The 22,579-nt window shown below is 36.1% G+C and overlaps 1 protein-coding gene and 1 pseudogene across 1 annotated transcript in view; one reads left to right on the top strand and one right to left on the bottom strand.

The window, feature by feature from the left end:
- CENPW (centromere protein W) overlaps window positions 1–22,579 on the bottom strand; it is a 407,181-nt gene that overhangs the window by 20,491 nt on the left and 364,111 nt on the right. The window lies entirely within an intron of this gene.
- LOC102532069 (vimentin pseudogene) lies at window positions 16,328–17,910 on the top strand (annotated as a pseudogene).

The following is a 22,579-nucleotide window of genomic DNA, read 5'->3' as shown; positions in this document are numbered from 1 at the left end:
CAACAACTTCCAGAAAGCTCAAGTTAAAACTACTTATGTTGAACTTTTCATGTCTTCCTTTAAAACACTCTCCCACATGCCCAACACACAAACGCATCACATGACAGCTAGAAAACTGGAGGTAAGCTACTTATGACCTAATAACCTCTACAAATGAGGGTCCAGCAATCACAGTGTTCTTGTATATAACATGAAGATTCTTTTTATTTATAGTATAGTTTTGAATCATACAAACCCTGGTTTTAACCATCCGAGGACTAATCATTCATGTATGATTTATGTTTATAAGATAATTTACCCTATTTAAGTTTGGCACAAAATGAAGGGTAAAGCCAAGGTCTGTTTCCAATTCCAATCTAGTTAGTGTCTCAGAGTACTCTGATTTTGGGTCTTCTTATGATTTTCTCATTTCATGCTACAGCATTTTATGTGAATGCTATATTCTGTTACCATCATAGCTCAACAGTTAAGGAATAGTTGAGGAAAAGAAAAATGTAGTTGAGTTATAGTACAGAAATTAAAATTATTAAATAAAAATTTATCTGAGGTTTCTCAAATTTGCCATCCTACAAAAAAAGGGCTGTCTCAATATTTCGATGGGGATAATGACAAAGCATCTGATCCAAATAAAAATAATATTATGAATAATATCATTGTCTTCTTTCTTACTTGAGTTAATCAAACAAGGGCCCCATCAAACCCAAATCTGGACAATTTTATAGATTTGCTATTTTAACTAAGATTCATGTTGGTGGTTAGAACATTATTAAGTAGTAATGGGCAGTGCCATTCATGTCCTTCTGTCAGTCTGGGGCACTCTGGGAGAAGTGTTCTTCTCATTTGGTTAAGGTATGTGAACTAGAGAAAGGAAAAAAGCCATATGTCTGAATCAGCAGCAGCTAACGCAGCCAAGGGTTCTCATTTCCAACTCCTTTCTGGTTCAACATGGAGAATTTTTGAGACAAATGTAGAAGAATAATTAAAGGCAATTGTGAGCTCCAAAATGGGCCCCCTGTGGGACCGTATAAGCCTCCAGAACCCTCATCAAAGCCATGTAGGCCTCATCGTATTCCTAGTAAGCTACTGCTGCAGCAGGCTCTGCAAGACGTCTCAGCTCTTTCTTCTCCACTTCATTAAAGCTTAGTGTTGTTTCCCCTGGGATACTCACGGTCCCCTTCACTGAAGTCGTCTCCAACAAAGCAGCTGTACCAACTGCTCAGTATCTTCATCAATCTTCATTTGAGATCCCTAATTGAGTACCTCTGCCAACAAGCTGGGAGATGGCCAAAACACCTTCTGGCCGGCAAGACCACCCACCGACTCACAGAGGGCCCACCTCCTCCAGACTCAGACTCCCCTCAGAGCCATGGCCAAAGGAGGACAGACTGCATTAAGTCCTCCATTGTCATCCTCAGCCCAGAGCCCTGGGGCAGAGAACAAACTTCACAAGTGATCGCAGAGGCCCTGCTGCCCAGAAGTAACTTTAATCCTTTCCATTAGAACACAATGCCATGGAACTTCAGATGGGCCGTGCTTTCTCAGAGGAATGTTACAATCACTGTCAGTCTACCGTGCAGCAAAATGCGGTAAACTAAGCCTGGGTTACTAACCAGAGCAGCAGATGGAGAGCCCTCCTGAAACAACTACCCCCATCTGCTCCCCTGTATATACAGTGGATGTGGCTCCCACAAAGAGCAGAAGCTAAGTCTGTGATAATAGACAATAGGGTGGAAAAAGCTGCAAATAAACACCGAAAAATTGCCTCTGTAAGAATTTTGTAACATTAATCTAAGTTCAGAAAAATCCTCCAAATGTTGAAAATTTGCTTTTTGGATATAGCCACTAATAAATGCAACATGATGGTGGTACTAAAAATGTCACATCTTAGCCTGGAGTTGCTTGGGAGCCGAGAACAGTAAATACCAATAGCTATCCTCCTTGTCATCACTCTGGAGAGTTCAGGAGACTCAGCATGAACAGCTATGTCTCTAGAATTCTCTGTGACTTTCTGAACAGTGTTGATGAAATAGATAGGGTAAGAACATCAAACAAAGCATCATACTTCATGAAAGATCTGCTTCTCAAACTACCTTAAAGCTAATCGCCAATAAGTGTTTAATAAAAAACAAGTCACTAGTTTATATAAAATACTTCATTGTAAAATATATATTCCAAAATTAATACATTATTATTGTAGAAAAATTGGAAAATACCACATAAAATTAATAAAGTAAATATCATGCAGACACAATCACTGTATAGATTTTGGTGAACATATTTAAGACTTTCTCCTAGTTACAAATATATACTATGAGTGTATTGTTCATTTATGATTTTTATACAAAATATTATGTTTTAAAATACATTATGAATAGTTTTACATGTTGCGAGGATCTTTTTTATGTTTATCTATCTATATATATAGATATATATCTACATTACCAATTTAATGACTGTTGAATGTACCATAATTTTTTTTAACCAGTGATCTGTTTGGGAAGAATTTAAATTTGGGGATACAATCGATAAATGTTTAATTAATATTTATATCCATATTTCCTTTTACTTGTCTGATTATTTCCTTAACATAAAGTACTATAATTACTGGTTTAAATGGGTTTTTTATATGAATTTCCAAATTACCTTCTAGCAATTGAAATTACTACCTTTGCTGCATATAAGGGCCTTTTTACTCAAACCCTCTCAATCACTAGACATTATCTGCATATCTCCCAAAAAGAAGAATCAAAAATAAATCTAGCTTTAACTTAGACATTCCTTTAATTTGAAGTAAGATTGAATGCATTCTCTAAAATAAAAAATAATAACCTAAAATAATAGAAACCCCAGAAGATAAACCATTCCATTATTTGGAGAATATACTCTTTTTCTCCCCAAACTAATCTGCTACATTTTTAGAGGCAAGATACTCTGTCAAGCTCAAGATCAGTTCTGAAGATCTGGCTCTGCAAATATGATGTGGAAAACAAATTTGATAAGAAAAAAAATAGATCAAGTGGGAATGATAATTGACTCCTTGGTGACTAAGTAGAGCATGTGCAGAGAATTTCATCAACTAGGAGGAATCAATGGCTACCTCCTTAAGGTTTTAGGGCTACTGCCATCCTTGGGAGCTATCCAGGGTACTGGATTTAGGCTTTGTCTGACCCAAAGGACCAGAGCCCTGGGCCTCTATGATTGTGACTTCTGTTGTAGTTCCACCTTTACTTCCCAAATTCCAACTACTACTCCAAAATCATAGCTATTCTGTACACAATTAAGTTTAAAAAAATCAACCAATTTTCTCAAGTGTATTTGAGGTTTTGCCTAATCCATTTGCTTACTTGCCTGCTACTTATTCCTGTAAATTATCATTTATAACCCCAAATAGACAGCCTGATTCCCTAGCTGAGTATCCAAAACAAACACCTTAGTAGTGACTGCCATTTTCAATGAAAACTCTCATCTATTCATTGTTTACATCTACTTGTCAGGAAAATTTGAGAAGTTGGAGCAAGTTTGCAAAGAACAGAAAAAACTCCATTGCCACAGGGGTCTTCTTTTTTCCTATTCCACTACCAGCAAACCATTTCTCCATGAATTCAGTTGTTGATATTATGTTTACTTCTTTTTTATCCAACATATTTCCTTATTACCACCAAGCTTGTCTTCTCTGGCTCTTTTAAGAAACATTCACTGTATTATATCAACATTTTTAAAGTCTCCTTTTTAAAAATCAATCCTCTTCTTCTGAAAACTGGACAGAAGGAGGAGAGTATCAAGTGCAGTGAACGCACAGGTTGAAACAGTTGTGAGCTTGTTTCAGATATTAAACAGCTAAGGAGACTTAGGGCACCTCTAGAAATTTGAGTCTCTCACTTAACTATGAACTTCACCAACTGCAACTTGGTCCCAAAAGAGAACTGAAGCCATTGCTTTGGGTAACAAGAGTTTTTTTGTTTATTTGTCTTTTTTTAATTAACTATAGCATGCCTGTCTTGGCTTTTTTTTTTTTTAGGGATTATTCCCCAAAAAGGAAAGGAAAATAAGAAATACACTCTTTGTTCACTCTTTTACATGAAGACCACAGTGGCTATATTTTTACTTATAGAAAATGACCTAAGATAGCAGACCTCTATTATGTCATGTAGGAATATCCCACATAACCTGCACCTCATTCAATCATGTCAAACCAAAACCCACCAATGAAAATGTCTACCAACACATATAGAGTCCATAATTGCTTTTAAAATTTCAGTCTTACAAAAAATGAAAAGACAAAAAGCATAATAAAAAATCTGAGAAAACTTAGAATGAAAAATGTAAAAGAGGATCCTGGAAGATAAAATTTCTCTAGTTAGGATAATATTGAGTTCAAGAAAGAAATCATGTAGAAAGCAGAATACAAAAAAAAAAAAAAAAGAGATTAAGAATGACTTTTGAGAGTTTAGAGCACTTACAAAAATAAAAAATTTTCAAAATAAACAAATAAATAAATAAAAGATTTTTTAAAATTATAACATCTCAGAGTATCAAAGATAAAGATGCTAAATCTTGTAGAAATGGTTATGAGAAATTTTTTCTAAAAGTGTCAATCAATTAGTAAGTTACTGTAAAGGTTTTTTTTGACAAGTAAAAAGTCAGAAAATTTACCATCATTGCTTAAGAAGTTGCTTGAAGATACATACCATCAAAATGAGAGTTAATCAAAAAAGTGAATGACATAGGATTCAGGAAACAATGAATTCAGATTTAAAAAGTCATCAAAAGAAATCATAGTATGACAGATGTATCAGTCCTTAACAGTAACTGGTTCAGACTGGAACAGTTTGATGAATATATCTAAGAAAGGGTCTTGGAATATAAGGTCACTCAACAGATTATATGATATAATAAAGTTTTAAAATTTAACAATGGATGAGATCTGACTCAAAAGCATATATATTTTAAAGCTATCTATACACATTTCTACAGTTTCACAATTTACAGACTAAATTATAGCGTAGGTGAATCCCAATTTGCCCATATTGCCCATATCCTGGGTATTACTAATTTAAAAATGCACATTTAAAAGCAAATTTTAAGGATAGCTACAAACTAAAACTAAATTAAAATTAAAAGGAAAGTACAAGAATCATTTAAAAATCAAGAAAGTATAGTACAATTAAACTGGAGATCTTATAGGAGGAGATAATTCTTTACGATCAGGTAACTCTTTGCTATGGGGGCTGTTTTGTGCATTGTGAGATGCTTAGCAGCATCCCTGACGTCTACCCACTAGATGCCAGTAGCACCCTCCTTGAGTTGTGACAACCAAAAACAACTCCTATCGTTGCCCATGTCCTCTGGAGGGCAAAATCATCCTTGGTTAAGAATCATCTTATCGGGGGAGGGGTACAGCTCAGGGGTATATCTCAGAGGTCCTGGGTTGAATCCCTAGTACCTTTATTAAAATAAATAAATACATAACCTCATTACCTTCCCCTAAAAACAAAACAAAGCAAAACAAAACAAAACAAAAACTTAAAAAAAAGAATCATTTTATTCTTACTATCTCTCCATCTAAAAAAAGTTATAACTTATAGCACATTTACTTGGAAGAATTTAATTAGTAGTTATACATCTATTGGAAAATATTAAAAAGTCTTTTTTTAAGCAGCATTGAATACTCCTACTGATCCAAGCTGGTCTTATACTCAATTTGTTTTAATTAATGGCCTTGCCTGTGTTTATGGAGGCTAATCCTTTAATGCAGTGAGGCAATGATGTGAAGATAAATATAACTCTACTAAAGAATATTGTCTGCGTGCCTTAAGTAGCTCTTAGTTATGATATTTTGGATAGGCATAATTTTAAAAATACATTTAGAGACTGTAAAAATATTTGTTATTAATTTTACTCTCACAATAAACTATTTGGTAAACAAAACAAAAATAATTCACAGTCAAGGCCCCAGGTGCTGGGTTGACTTTTGATTTTTTTTTTTTTTTATTTTAGAAGTAGCAGTGTGCTGCTTCCAATGAGGGGTGTGTGTGTGTGTGTGTATATATATATATTTCCTTTCTCCCTATTTCAAACTTCTTCTTTCTTTAGAGAATCACAGTTAATAGTTTGGTATGAACATTTCCAAAGAATTTTCTGTGCATGAAGACATAGATATCTTAATAGTGCCCATGTAGAAGAATTATGAAAAATTTCAAATAGTTTCTATGTTTTCTTGTGTGTGGGTTACTCTATTCAAAGAAACATATAGCTTCAGGAAATAAATGTATTCTCCTCTTGCAACTCCAAATTTATCTACATGGGAAAAAAGTGTAGAAAGAAATTCAAGAAAACCTTAACAGAGTTGTGTTTGAAAAGCAATGCGGTGGCTGATTGGGGTTTTTTCCCTGTTTTTCTGTTGCTCCACACCACACTTCAAATGAAAACCTAAACATTTTTTATATCAAAATATTACAAATCCTCGAAAACTACTGTCAAACAGCAAAAAAGGAAGCTATCTGCATATTCTAAAGTAAAAGTGTTAGTTTTACTTAATGAAATATATTTGTAGTCAATTAAAAACTGTTACTTTAAACTTTCCGTAACATCTTCTGACCTGAGTTGTAGATGTCAGAAGTCTGAAGCCAAGAGCAATGGAGCCATTCCAAAGATAGACATTTACAGACAGCTCTTGTCAACACAGCGTTTCATTTTGTTTTCCCCACACACAGGCACCTCTAACAAGCTTTACAAAGGCATGCTGATTCCCCTGTGCCAAATTAAAGCGACAATCACATTCCCAGGTCTTAGGAAAAGGAAAGTTTTCCAGTACCGCTACCCAGTGGTGACTCATAAAGTTTCCAGGAAAACAGGTATTTTTAATCTCAAATCTTCCTCTCCACTCCCCTGCATGTTCTTTTCCCCCTTCTCAGTCTACTCTATAACCATAATCTTGTCCTCATGTCTGTTTTACCTCATCCTTTGAAACCCAGCCTTCTGTGAACTGCCCACCAAAAAAGATTTCTTCTCCTTTGCATTCTTGAAAAACTGTGATGTTACTAATCCAGGATTAAGTTCTATTATGAATATTAGTTATTATTTAATACTAGATTTCCCTCTTCAACTTGATTATAAGGTCCTGTAAGTAAGACTCTGTCAGGCTCTTCTTGTTTCTCCCACTGTATCAAACACTGCTAAGCATCTGAGTTCTGCTAAGAAAAATCTATGTGGAAACTTCAGCTTTTTCAAACATAATTTCCTTGTCACTTTCTAGAGTCTCAGTGCTGCTCCTTTTCTGCATGAATTGACCCCCAGCTTATTCTTGGCGGGTGCTTTGCTGTTTGCTTTCATTTGATCAAACAGAAAGGCTGTCAGAGGTAGTCAGCAGGCTGAGGTGGGTAGGACTTGTCAGAAATCTGCACTTCACTCACTAGGGGTGGGCCCATTTTTCAGGAGGATTCCTTAAAAAGCGTTTGCTCCACCTGCAGCATCATTAGAAGAGCTGTGAAAGAACAAGCTGCTTTGATTACCTCTCTAACACTCAGCTTCCTATTCTTTAAAGCAATAATTAAAATAATAATACCTATCTTCCTTAGCTGGCAGGAAGAGTAATGCAATAATAATATTTAAAATAGTTCAGAGTTACAAAACAGAAAGAGACTCACAGACATGGAAAACAAACTTATGGTTACCAAAGGGAAAGGGGGGAGGGATAAATTGGGGGTTTGTGATTAGCAGATACAAACTACTATATACAAAATTGTAAACAAGCTCCTACTGTATAGCACAGGGAACTACATTCAATAGCTTGTAATACCCTATAGTGAAAAATAATATGAAAAAGAATATATATATATATACACATATATATATGTATAACTGAATCACTATGCTACTCACCAGAAACAAACACAACATTGTAAATCAACATTACTTCAATAAAAACAATAGAATTCAGCAGAGTGAATGGCCCTGAGTTGGCATCATCACCACCATTATCAATATTAGTGTTGCCATTGCAAAATCATAAGGCAGCCTCTCCTCTATCTTTACTATGAAATGGTTTTTAAAACAATATTCTCTAAAGTTAGTGTCTTCTATGTGCCTCTTAAATAACAATGTTTTCTAAGAATGGACTCAAACTATCATATTCCCAGATGCCTCTCCAAAATTAGTTAAATGTATCATAACTGAGAAAATCTGTCAAGCCGTTTATCCAAAAGGTCTAGTATTTGCCTGGGACTGCAATGTGAGTAGTCAGGACTGGGATATTATGTCGTCTAATTCACAGAACACATTTTCCATGTGTGGGAGGAAGGTTGAAGAAATAGGAGTGAATTTAAAGCACTGCCAAAACAGTAAAAGATGAATTTGTTTGTCCAAAAAGTGAGAGAGAAAAAAGTACTATTGGAAAAGCAGTTACACTTACAATGTCTGTTAATATATACAATTACATTAATTTGCTATTTTAAGTAAGATTAAGAATTAGTGAAAAAATACTACATCCAATAAAATTGTTTCTAATCTAAATAAAGAGCAGAAATTCAAGAACATTGTCCAATGTTTTAAAAATGGCTAAAGCAGTTAAAAAGACATAGCATGCTTTCTCACAAGGTGGAGAGAGAAGATCTGCCTGAAATCGTCTAGGATTCACCAGTTTTTGTGCAATAGCATGACTTCTGTTATCTTAATTTTGATATTTTACCACTTACAGAATTTCTATATATTCTAGATCAAGTGTAATAATGAAAACATATTGTAATAAGCTACAAAGGAAAATAATCTGAAAAAAATATATGTATGTATGTGTTTAGCTGAATCATTTTGCTGTACACCTGAAACTAAAATTGTAAATCAACTACATTTCATAAAAAATGTTTTAAAAGATATCACATAATGAAAATACTCAGCTGATACTTTCACAAATTAATATTACAGCTTCACAAAGCAATTTTTCACATTTTAATAGGCTAAAATTATCAGAGTGAAATTTATATATCCTAGGTGTACAATTCAATAAGTCTTAACAAATGCATACATCCCTGCAACCAATCAAGACACTGAACAGTCCCATTACCTCAGGAAGCTTCCTCCTGGCCCCTTGCACTTAATCTCCACTCCCCATAAGCAACAACTCTTCTGATTTCCATTACTGTATATTAGATACACTGGTTCTTGAATTTAATATAAATTACATCATACAATATTGTACTCAACAAAAGAATTTTTAAATGTGACCTTAAAAGAAAGCAGTTCAAGTAACTGTATTGTGGCAGTATTGTTAAATGTGATATGTAATATTTGACCTATCACAAATATGTTTCATTAATACTTGTTTGTACATTGCCCCTAGATTATGCCATCTTACTTTTTAATTCTGTTACTTGCATTAGGATAGGAATAGCTAAAAAATAAAGGTTAATATAATGCCCCAATTTAGAGCGGTCAGTGGAAGATCATCCTCACTGCTGCAGAATACATGAATCATGGGAGCCCTTTTCAAAACTATCCAAATTTGTGCAATGCCATGGAAGGCATTAGACTAAAAGGGGTATTTTCTAAACAAGCAACCTGAGAAATCTCACTTGTGTGATGCTTGTAAAGATGTCAACTGAAAGACACGAAAGGTGTACGAAGCTTAATGGCACAGCACGCAAACTCAAATGAAGTGAATATGGAGACCAGTAGGGAATGAGGGTGGGGCAGCTGGGAGCACTGCCATAAGGAGGAGCACAAATTGACACCAAATGTCCTCAAAGAACTCAAGTCACTCTTCCTGACCTGTCACCATCCCCTTTCCCAAAATGAAGGTACACAGAGAAATCTTTGCAGAGGAAGAAGGGAAAAATAACAGACTCTTGGAATTAGGATGGTGTTTTTGGTAGAAGAATCAATGTAATCAGAAAGTATGTCAATAATTGTTAGATGGTTAATACAGGGCCTAGCCCCTGGGAGTGGACGTTGGTCTGGAGGCAGAGAATAGCCCTGTAATCAAGTACATAGTCGTCTCCCCGTATCCTCGGAGGATATGTTCCAAGACTCCCAGTGGACACCTGGCACTGTGGCTAGTACTGAACTCTACACTATGTTTTTTCCTGTCAGGTTTTTCTAAATTAAACTTTAAGCACAGGAAGAGATTAGCAACAGTAACTAATAATAAAATAGAACAATCATAACAACAGACTGTAATAAAAGTTATGTGAATGTGCTCTCTCTCTCTTTCTCTCAAAATATCTTATTGTACAAATTTAATGCTTTTCCATCTTAACTAAGCACTTTTCATGCACCATGGCTCTAACTTTCACAGTTTGAGGTTTGACAGAAAAAAACAGCACACATTTCTTTCTCCTTCCTCACAGCTTCACAGACAGAAGATTCATTCTTACTATCGATCTTAGCAACCTCAGCACACAATTTCTTTCTTTCCTTATTGAGAACTTGTACCTTTTCACTTGAAGGAAGCAATTTATGGCTTCTGTTTGGCATATCGAAATTGCCAGCATCAGTACCCTTGTGCTTGGATGCCCTTATTAAGTAGAATAAGGGTAATTTGAACACAAGCACAGTGATACGGCGACAGTCCATCGGACGGCTGCCAAGCGACTAATGCGTGGGACACGCTGGACCAAGGGATGAGTCACGTTCCAGGTGGGGCAGAGCAGGACGGGGTGAGACTTCATCATGCTACTCAAAACTGTACACAATTTAAAACTTATGAATTGCTTATGTCTAGAATTTTCCATTTACCACTTTCAGACCATAGTTGACCGTGGGTCACTGGAATCTTGGGAAGCAAAACTGCACGAATGGAGGACTCCTGCACTGACTTCCCAGCCTCTCAGAGGGTGAACACCACCCTCCACTCCTCTCCCAGCCCCATGCAGTTTGGTTCTCTTGCAAGTGCCAATGAATTTTTCACATATGCTTAGTATGCAACCAGTAAGGAGTGAACATTTTAGCAGACATTTTCGTATTCTCAGATTTAGTGTTCATTCTACGTATTACATTATGTAATATCTTGAGAACATGAACTTGGTTACCAAGACTGGTACCAGTACTAGCTAGCAAGACCAGCAAGCTGCATTTTGCAGCAATGGTTTCTAGGAATCCTTTGATGTGTGTTTGGGTGGTGGTTGTGGGGTTGGGGACAGGCCAGGGGTAGAAGAAGTGGCAGTGGGTGGGGAATGGATTAGGCTAAAAGGGTTACTGCTAAACAAGTAACCTGGGGAGCCACATGGAAAGATTATGACTATCAAACGTGGTACATAAATTTGGCTCCATCATACTCTGGGACATCTGAGAATTACAAAAGCTTTACTAGCCTAAACTTCTCTAAGGTAAGATAGTAAAATAAACAACAATATTTCTTGTTTCTAACTCATCATTAATTATAGCTCATTCAAAAAATACAAGCATCTGTTAAGTGCAATTTAAAACCTGAAGTACCCCTCATCCACTTTCTATGTACCCAAGCAAAGATTCAATTTAAATATGAAAAATAATCTCAACCTATCAACAGCAGGGGGATCAAGGACATTTGTAGCATCATTAATATTGCAAATACCTTAAACTGCATTACACTTACACTGAATAAAACTTTGGAAATCTTTTAAATATGGTTTCACTGCTCTTCACTTTTCTAGTAGGAGCCATTTTGGTGTTGTACTCCTGAAATTAAAAGATGAATATTCTATATTCAAGTTTTATATTCAAGAGAAAACCAGAATAATCTTCTGTTTAAACAGCCTTTGATCCTTTCTTTAGAAAGCCTTAGAGTACAAAGTGAAAATCCATTACTAACCATCCCAGAGATTGATTTGTACCCTTCTGCAAAACTACCACAGGGGGAAGATGGAATTTGAAATTATTTGGCCCCTTTCTTTCTCAGATACAGATCACAAGGTCTCTCAGAAGGCAGCAAGCAAAAACGTTTGGAAATTAAATGACTCAGTTTATTAAAGCAAATTTCACTGTCAACTGGCAGACATTCTTAGCCACAGACTCTCACATAACACCTCACTGTTTATTTGTTTGAGAAGGAAAGTAGAGGTTTCACCTTCTTGAGAGCTAAACTGTATACAGCAGGAACGCTGCTTTCTTTAAAACAACCATGACACAAAGTTTACAAGAAATATATTTTTATAATGTTTAGTACATGGTAGCAGAATTTATCCCTGAGTGGAATTGTGTTTATTTATTTTTAATGGTGTGTACTGCACTGCATCTGACCTCTCCTCCATTAGAAAGAATTCTCTCTGTTCCTCACAGATACACCACTTTCAGAGAGACAGCTGCTAGCTTGGGGCAGCCCGGAGGACGAGAGTGTGCAGAGCTGTGAGGCCGTGAATGGGCTTCCCAGAAGTCAGCGTACGTGGGTCACTGTCATCCCAGAGAGTGGCCTGTTTTAAGAACTTCAATTTGTGTATATATATATATATATATACCCAAAGGCCTTACTAAAAGATTCAGAACAGCAGAAATTTTGGATAGAGTGAAATGAAGTTTCATGTAATTAATAGTTAGTACTCTTGCTGCTTTCTGCTCCTAGCTCAAGTCTTTAGCATTAGATAGGGTCCCAAACATCTAAAATAACAATAAAGGTGATGATATTGATGGGAATTGCCATTATGAACTGAGATGATCCTGAATGAATTCAGTGTCTGTGTCTGTGTTTGCACATGACGTCAGCAAAATTAATATTGCCTAAGGACCAGTTCTCATCTGAGTTTGTCCACTTCGTATCTAAAAACTTGACTGAAATGAACAGGTAGAGTGCACTTTGGTCCAGAATTCTAGAAATGATGGTGACTTTTACCTTAAGACTTTATGAATAAAATAAAAGAAATCATTGAGAATGACAAATCCAAATTATAAAGTCAAGAAAATATATATTTTACTGTACTATTTAAGAGTAAGTATACCAAACAGACCCTGAAAGCTATAGAGTAGAGTTCTGACAAACTCACAGTTCCTTTTTACTACAAATCTGGTGAAAAGTTTTATATAGTGTGGCTAAGTGAATAATCTCTCTTCTGGTCCAGGTTGTATTTCTTTCATCCAGGGCTTGGCTAATCTTTGTCTATGTGTTGCATGAAATTGTAGCAGGACAGCTCCTGCTTTATATCAAGATTTCAGTTTCATTACTGCTTTATGAACTTGTTCAAAGTTCACCTGAAGTACAGCTTTATCATTTGATTTTCAAGCAGTCTAACTTTCTCCTTTAGGCTCTGAAAAATATCAGTTTTTCCCTTTATGACCCGAGATATTAGCCCTCCTTCTCTGTTCTCTGCTAGGATATAGAAATGGAGAGGGTTGCATTTCATTCCTTTTGTCAGAAGAGTAACTTTATGATCAGGAAGTTCATATAGAAATGCTAATATTCTCTTTTAACCTTTAGAATTACCATCACATCACTCATAAACACATCACATAGGGCCAAATAATAAATCCAAGAGAAATAGTGCCTAGAAGATTATGTCACAGTGGCCATTTTTCATTTACCAAAACTAGATTCTTAAATGGGCTCAGCATTTACATGCTATGCAATTTAGGTAAATGCAAGGAGGGAGCAAAATGAAAGCTGGATTCGAAATGGCATGGCTAAAGTATTTTTGCTCTGGTAGCTATTTTGTTTCATGCTGACACGACTTTACAAAGTGTTATTAATTAAGATTTGTAGTTAAAACCATTGGTGTTATTTGTAAAGTCAAAATAAGAAAGTGATGTTGAACCAAACCACCCTGGGAGAACTTTTGATACCAACAGATGTTTCCATTTTTGTTTTTACTTACAGTATAATGTTCAGGATGGTCTTGCTTTAGAGAGTGGTTATTTTCTAAGGAATATCTACTTGAAAAAAGAAAAATGTACAACATACTACATAAGAGTACTTATCTGATATTTTTATGCTATACTGAAGCTTGTTTTTATCACAACTATAGTCACACCAGTATGAAGAGAGAGTAGTGAGGTAGATTCTTCCGAACACTTTTGCCCACATGACTATTGCTAACCCATCTGCTTTATCCATGAGGCAAGGCAGGCCCAAACCATTCTATTTTTGAAATAATGTGTCACCTTATGAAGCAGAGTCTAAACATTGTTTTAAATATCTAAAAAAAACTGGCTTCTACAAACCAACTTAATCTCCTGATCCAATCATAAATTTGAAGCCAGTGAATGCACTTCCACTTCCAATAAAAACAAGTTTCCTGATACAAAAAAAATTAAATAAAAAATGTTTTGCTGACCTTGTAATACTTTTGTGAGATAATAATTTTAAAACAGTATTTAGAACAGAATATGTGCATGTTGGTTAAAAACAGAAAGTTTGATGTATAGGCTTGAAATAAGTATAAAATTCACAAAAGACAGAAAAAAAATTTTAACTCTAAAGTCCTTTATGTTTGCTATAGAAAAGAGTTATTATTACAACTTAATAACAAAAAAACAAACAATGCAATCCAAAAAGGGGCAGAAGACCTAAACAAGCAATACTCTAAAGAAGACATACCAATGGCCAGTAGGCGCATGAAAAAATGCTCAGTATCATTAACTATCAGGGAAGTGCAAATCAAAACTACAATGAGGTATCACCTCACACCAGTCAGAATGACCATCATCAAAAAGTCCACAAACGATAAACACTGGAGAGGGTGTAGAGAAAAGGGAACTCTCCTATACTGTTGGTGGGAACATAGTTTGGGGCAGCCATTGTGGAAAACACTATGAAGATTCTTCAAAAAACTAAAAATAGACTTACCATATGATCTAGCAATCCCACTCCTGGGCATATACCTGAAGGGGGCTCTAATTCAAAAAGATACATGCATCCCAATGTTCACAGCAGCACTATTTACAATAGCCAAGACATGGAAACAACCTAAATGTTCATTAACAGATGATTGGATATAGACGCTGTGGTATATTTATACAATGGAATACTACTCAGTCATAAAAAAGAATAAAATAATGCCATTTGCAGCAACATGGATGGAACTGGAGATTATCATTCTAAGTGAAGTAAACCGGAAAGAGAAAGAAAAATACCATATGATATCAGTCATATGTGGGATCTAAACAAACAAACAAACAAAAGACACAAAGAACTTATCTGTAAAACAGAAACAGACTCGCAGACATAGAAAACAAACTATGTTACCGGGGGAAAGGGGATAGGAAGGGTTAAATTAGGATTTTGAGATTTGCAGATACTAACTACTATATATAAAATAAACAACAAGTCTCTACTGTATAGCACAGGGAACTATATTCAATATTTTATAGTAAACTATAATGACAAAGAATATGAAAATGAATATATACGTATGACCAAAACATTATGACGTACACCAGAAATTGACATAACATTGACAATGCAAAAAATTTTTTTAAAATAAGAAAAGAGTTATTATTGAAACTCCCCACAAAGAACATGATAATGTAGATGACAGTGACCCCCATTACAATCAGGATCTTTGGTAAGCAGCCAGTATAACAAACATAATACATAGATGCTTATTTACAATATTGACTAATCTTAACAGAATAAAGCTGAGTAATGACTTTAAGAAATCATCACTCTGACAACCCCATTTAAAATCCAGTCATGATCATTTAAAATTATTTTTTTATAACTAAAGAGAACAGTTTTTATTAAAGACAATTCAACAAAAAAAGAATACTTACACTAGTACTTGTTTTCCAATTGCTTGATGCTTCCTTAAAAACCAGTTTCAAAAGAGGAAAGTAAAATGTCCACAACAGGGCAAATATTGCTGACCCAGAGGACTGAGTCAGCTTTTGGTCTAAAAGAAAACTTCATGTTCAGAAAGGTGTACTTGTTGATTGACAGTGTCAAACATTTTAATATACTTACAAACTACTCCATTACTGAGTTTGTTTACCTTAGAGCTAGAGAAAATCATGGGGAACTGATAATTTGGACATTTAATTGATCTTTGATTAAAGAAGACTGAATTCCTTTTTTGACTTCAATAATAAAATACAACTTACATACTTGGCTTATTTAGCAGACATTGTCTTGAGACAAGACAAAATAATTTTTAAAATACATGGTAAAATTTTAAATGGTTTGCTTTTCTCCTTCCATTGCAAGATATGTTAAATGAAATGGAATTTGAGGCTGGATGAAGAGAGTTGATCATGAGGATGATTGGTTTGACATTCATTGGTTGAGGAAAACCAAGAATGTCAGAGGCCTAGAGAGGTATGTGTTTTATCACAGAGGCAGTGCTGGCCTTTTCAGGTGCTTCTGGGAAGTGAAGGAAGTTGCAGACAAAAAAAATTGCTGGCTTTGGCAAAATATGAGTAGTCTGATACCTTGATGAGAGCTATTTCACGGCAGCAGAGAGAACAAAAGCTTTACTACAGTTCTGCCACTTTTACTTCAGGGTCCCTGGGCCAGAAATGTACCAGCAATCCTGCTGCCCACGCATTCTTGCTGGTCTCTCCTCCCAGAGCCAGTCTGCACTGCCGCATTCTTGCTGGTCTCTCCTCCCAGAGCCAGTCTGCACTGCCACCCTCTGCAGCCAAGTTCACCAGATGGTGGTCCTCGTCTTCCTATTTCAGGAGCTGGGCAACCAAGCACCAGGAGCTGATTCAGCCAGAGCAGTCACTGTTTTACTTCACTCATAGCCTGGCCAGTGCCCTGTGCCACAGCCTCCATGCCTTGTCTGCGGGACAGCAGGTCACCACGCACCTTCTTGGCCTTGACCTCAACACCAAGTTCAAGAACGCCTGCACCAAGGAGAAGGTGGAGCCAAAGGAGCTGAATGACTGCATCTCTTAACCTGAACCTCCAAGGTGCACCTCCCCGAAATAACGCAATGAGATCCCGCAGGCCCAGCTCAAGGGCTAGAGAAGTCACACTTGGGGACCTTGATAAAATGGAGATGCCAGGGCTCTGCTAGCAGGTGGACCTGTTTACCAATAACAGGTAGGTGCAGGGCAACAACCTGGCCAAGGACATCATAAAGCTCTGGAACAAGCTGCAAGAGGAGATGCTTCAGAGAGGAGCTCAGAGGGAAGAAACTCAGAGCACGCTGGAAACTTTCAGACAGGATGTTGACACTGTTTCTTTGGCACTCCTTGATCTTGAACGTAAAGTAGATTCCTTGCAAGAAGAGACTGACTTTTTGAAAAAACTGCACAATGATGAAAGTGGTGAGCTCAGGCTCAGATTCAAGGGTAGCATGGGCAAACTGGGGTGCACGTTTCCCAGCCAAAAGTCACGGCGGCTCTGTGTGATGTGCGGCCGGAGAATGAAAGTGTGGCTGCCAAGAACCTTCAGAAGGTTGAAGAACAGTCCAAGTCCAAGTTTGCTGATCTCTGTGAGGTTGCTAATTGAACTAGAGCACTGATGCCTTATACCAGATGAAGCAGAAGCTAAGGGAGTACCAGAGCTAAGTTGAGTCCCTCACCTGCAAAGTGCATGACTGAAAAGGACGAAGTTTCTGGAGCTCCACATGCATGGAATGGAAGAGAACTTCATGTGGAAGCTGCTAACTGCTGAGACACCAGTGGTCTCCTGCAGAATGAGACTCAGAACAGGAAGGAAGAAGTGGCCTGCCACATCCAGGAATATCAGGACCTGCAGAATGTTAGCACAGCCTTGATTTTCAGATCATCACCTAATGGAGCTGCTGGAAGGCAGAGAGAGCAGTTTCTCTGCATCTCCCAAACTTTTCTTCTCTGAACCTGAGGGAAACCATTCTGGATTCACTTTTTCAGGTTGACAGCCACTCAAAAGGAACACTTCTGATTAAGAAGGTTAAAACTAGAGAGAAACAGGTTTTCAATGAAATTTCACAGCATCATGGTGATACTGATGAAAATCACACCAGTGCAACAATATATCTTCAGCAAGAATACAAAACAAACCCATATCTTACAGAAACAGCTTTCTAATGCTTGTATGCAGTTTTTCAGTAGCACAAGGTAGATTTGGAAGAAAAATAAGCCCTAGTTCTTAAGAACCAACAGTCCTAAAGAATTTAGCAAAAAAAGTTTACAACATAATCTAGTTGACAAAGAAGTCTTGTAAAAAGTATTTTGAATACCATTGAACCTTCTCTTTTTTTTTTCCTGTCAAGTATTCAACCAACTTGTTTCTGCTTCAGTACATCTTTGGAAAAACAAAGCAGCAAACAACAAGCAGGAAAAAAGTCTTAGTGGAATTGGTTGAAGAGAGAATGGATAGTAAGACAATGGAGAGAACAAGAATAAGTTCACTTTTTGAGAAGTTTTGCTGTTAAGAAGAGACTCGCAGAGCAGCAGCTGGAGGAGAACGTGGGATCAGGAGACGAGTTTGGTTTTTTGGTTGGTTGGTTTGTTTGTTTTTCAAAGATGAGGGCCTAGGGGAGGAGCTGGCCTGAGAGCAGAGACACTTTCTCTTTCATAACAGGACAGAGAGCTGAAAGAGTGGACCAAGGCACAGTTTCAGAACTGGTGGTGGAAACATGAGATATTGTTCTCATCAAATTACATTTGTTTTCTCTGTGAATGTTCTGAGAGGTCATCATATGAATGTTCAAAGGGAAGAGCTTACTAAAGATTTGAGGAAAAAATTGGAAGGTGAATTTACTAGGATAGTGTAGAGGTATTCTGGAAGTGTCCCTTCATGATTTAACTAAAGTTCAGTTTGAGCACTTATATGCTTTTCTTTAGGCAAGTTTTTCTGTTCAGGTGTGCTTAGAAAGTAAATAGAAAATGTGTTTCATCAGCCCCAGGTTTTGTCAGATGGGTTTGATGTCTGGACCATAGAATCTAAGGGAAGTAGAGTAAAGGTGTGATTATAAAGAAGCAAAGTAGCAATACCAGAATATTTGGTAATTGTCTTTCTCTTCTCTCTGCCATCACACATATATTTTCTAAAAATACTAGAAAGCTGGCTCAGATAAAAATATATATATACAAGTTAGTATACATTGCCTTAAATCTTATTCCAATTCAAACTTTGTCTCAAGTTGTTTGAGCATAGACTTTGAATATTAAGATAGACTACGTACTTTGTACTAAACCACTTAGAACACATATCATACAAATCGATCGAAGAATGCATTTATAAATAGAACTGTTTAAACAATCAAAAGTGGAAGGAAGAAGCTAGAAGAATGCCAAAAAAGGTAACACAAAAGCAATTAGAGCAGACTTAATAAAAGGAGGGAAAAAGGACACAAAGGCTATGTCCAGATAATGCCAAAACAAACAGTTGATAATGGAAACATCCATTCAGTCAGCTGGATGTTTTGTCTACAGGGAACCTAGCAACTGACCTGACTGATTTTTTTTTTTTCACTGAATTGACTGAATGAAGTGGTTGTTTGGAAGCATGTTGACATACACATAATGACAGAGGCAGAGAAGAGAAATAAAGGATGTATTTGGAAAAAAAAATCCCTGGGACTTTTAAGTGATAGGTGATCAGATGAAAATTGAAAAGAGAACAGATTTGGAGGGGAATGAATTTAGCTGCATAAATTTGAATTTGAAATATAAGAAATAGTACCTTATTTTCTAAATTTATAGGAGACTCATTTGTGAAACAATGGAAGAATTTTAAGACTAAAAAGATGACGTTAGTGACTGTAAAGGCTCGGCTTTCTGTCTCTTGCACTGAATCCTTCTACATTTATGACCTGTATTTCCCTAAAGTGTAATTTATCCTTGCTGAGTTATAATTCGATTTACTATTACAATGGGGATCATTTTCCCACCCTTCATACTTTTAAATACAGATGTTCGAGACATTCTCCCTAATACTATACAACTATGTAACACAGCCATCAGAGCCAATATATGTGATTTCTATTTTGTTAAATGAGTATATGGGAAGACATCTTGCAAACTAGCATGAAATTTTAAAATATCAACTCATAAATCTTCCAGTGGCAAGATTACCCCTGAGAAAGCAATTTCTATGTAAGAAGTGATACAAGCCATATTATGCATTATTTTTAATGTATTCTGTTTGGGAAGTGTCTGTTACTAAATTACTAAAGGAGATGCACCATCCTCAAGTCATATGAATAGTAAGGAGAGTAGAGAAAAGCTGCTCAACACAGTAAAATACTTTAAAAGGAATATTTGTTTATGACATTTACATATAAGTGAAGTACTATTATGTATGTAAATCTTGAAGGGACACTTCAACACACACATACACAACTATTTTTTCTTTCTTTAAACCTATAAAATCTAATACATGAGACCAGAAACTCTTCACGCATATTAGGCGAAGATTTAAAGAAATTACAGAAAATAATATATCACTCATTTGGCTCTATAGCACAAATAAGCCAACACTGTATTGAATTTTGCTGCTGTTTCTAGTTTATCCTCTTGAATATTTTATTCTAGATTCTCTTAAAATGGCTCATTTCCAATTATTTTTAGGCTTCAATAGAGAATCATAAGGAAACTTGTACAACAGGCATCAAAACACATCAATCCTGACCTATTTTACTATTTTTCCAGTGATTGTTCCCTGGCTTCTGCCTCCTAAAGATCGGTTCCATGAGGTTTGGAGGTACTGTCCTCATGGGACTCAGAGCAGGACCCTTTTCGCCCCACTCTGTAAGCAATGTCCTCTTACTTCCTGGGAGGCCATGCGACCTACTGAGAAAAGCACTGTCTTGAAAGACACACCGAATTTGATTTTAATCCTGGTCTTGCCACTTAGTAGCTTTATGATTTTGGACAAGTTGCCTACATTTTCTCTGTGGATTTGGACAGATGATTAATAGGTTAAATAAGATAGCATACAGAAAGCTCCCAGGACTTGCCTGATTTTCCTTACTGTTTTTACTTTTCATCCTTAGATGATGACAGATTTCAAAATCCATTTTATAAAGTACTCCACTAAATGTAAGCCGTTTCTTTATTCATAAAATAATTATATCAGATTTGTTAACAAGAAATCTCTAAGTATGTCTTATAAAGAATACATTCATGTTTAGTAACAGAAACTGAAGTTCAACTCCCCAAAAAAATAGACTCAAATTTTTGCCAAAAATGCCCCTAGTCAGATTTCCCAGTTCTCTTCACAATTTTCAGGTAAGCAGTTGCACTTATCACTCAAAGGTATAATAGAGAATATTACTTTGAATTTAATACATTCTGAATTATCATGTCTAAATTATTTGCTCCTTAAACTTGGGATCAATCAGACATTGCAGTTTCAATGTCTGAAAGTTTCCCAGCTCTTATGCAAAATATATGAGTAATTAGGCAATCATTCCTAATTTCTTACTTAATCAAATGTTTAACTAAAAGTTTGTACCAAATATGATATATGTGACATAAATGCTTATATTTAAACATTAGGTAACATTTTATTTCATACAAAAATCACTTTTATTAGTCATCTTAAATAGTGAGCAAAAGAAGAAGTTATATTAAGAAGAAAAAAGCAATCAAAACTCTTCACAAAAATGTTTTTGCTTTTTTTGAGAACTTTTAAATGCTAACTTTTCCAAAATATTTGTAATGATTTTAAAAGCAATAGAAATGTTTTCTTCTATGTTAATTCGCTAGCTCTCACGTCAAACTTTCTTTGTTTTCTGAAGTATTGATCATAAGTAACATCTGCTATCCATCACAGACTGTCATCTAAAAAGAAAAAACAAGGAATTTCCAAGTTTGCTTTGAGAGTGTTTTGGAAATAACTTGTTTAGACAGAGTAAGAGGTGTTAAATATGAAAAGCACCAGTCTTGAAAGGGAGGTATTGCCTGTGCATTAGGGCAAACAACCCCTTCAAAACCAAAAAAAACCTTCAGAATCTGTCCTGCTCCTAATTAAAACAGTAAAAATTAAATGAATAATTGAATGAAATTCTTACCTCATCAACCAGGTGGCAAAGTTCAAAATTAAATGAACTTTTGGACATTTCTTTCCTCAGGCAAGAGACAAATATGAGGCTAATTTGGCCACACTCTTCTGGTAACAGACAGTTTATGTGCACCGGAATGGGATATTATAAAAAATAAATTCATTCCAAAATTTTGTAACCACCAAAAAGAACTATGGATTTGGATCAGACTAAGAAAAGACATCAGATGCACTTGTACAAGATCTACTAAACAGTAGCAGAAATCCCTGCTCCCCTCTGCTTCCCACCCCTGCACATAAACAAAAGACTAGAGAGATTCAAGGAGATTCCTCAGAGCTACACATACACATACACATAATTGAGCTTCACCTAATTTCTCGGTTGAAAATCTACTTATGTAACAAAGTTGCTAGCCTGCAACTGTCCATTAGAAGTGGGGAAGAAGTGCAGGGAGGGTAGAGAATCTGAGCATGTGGCAGAGGAGCAAGACACGGCAGTCTATAGGAAGAAATGCACTGAAGCAGCCTGCACTCTTGTTTCTCTGGGTGACAGAAAATACGTACCTCAGTGGTCAAATGGACAGTATGGAAGGTAACTGAAATGTAGCTCTCTGGTGTTTCACCAAGATATGCTGGCCAGAGTTTAGGGATTAAATAGCCAGAGGTGAGATGATCTAAGAAATTTTTCAGACGAGGTCAAGCCAGAAAATAATCTTCCTCATCTCTGATTGATGAAATGAAGAATTT

The sequence above is a fragment of the Vicugna pacos genome, chromosome 8 (assembly GCF_048564905.1).
Source record: "Vicugna pacos chromosome 8, VicPac4, whole genome shotgun sequence".
NCBI classification, from domain to species: domain Eukaryota; kingdom Metazoa; phylum Chordata; class Mammalia; order Artiodactyla; family Camelidae; genus Vicugna; species Vicugna pacos.
This window is presented reverse-complemented; position numbering and strand designations above follow the sequence as displayed.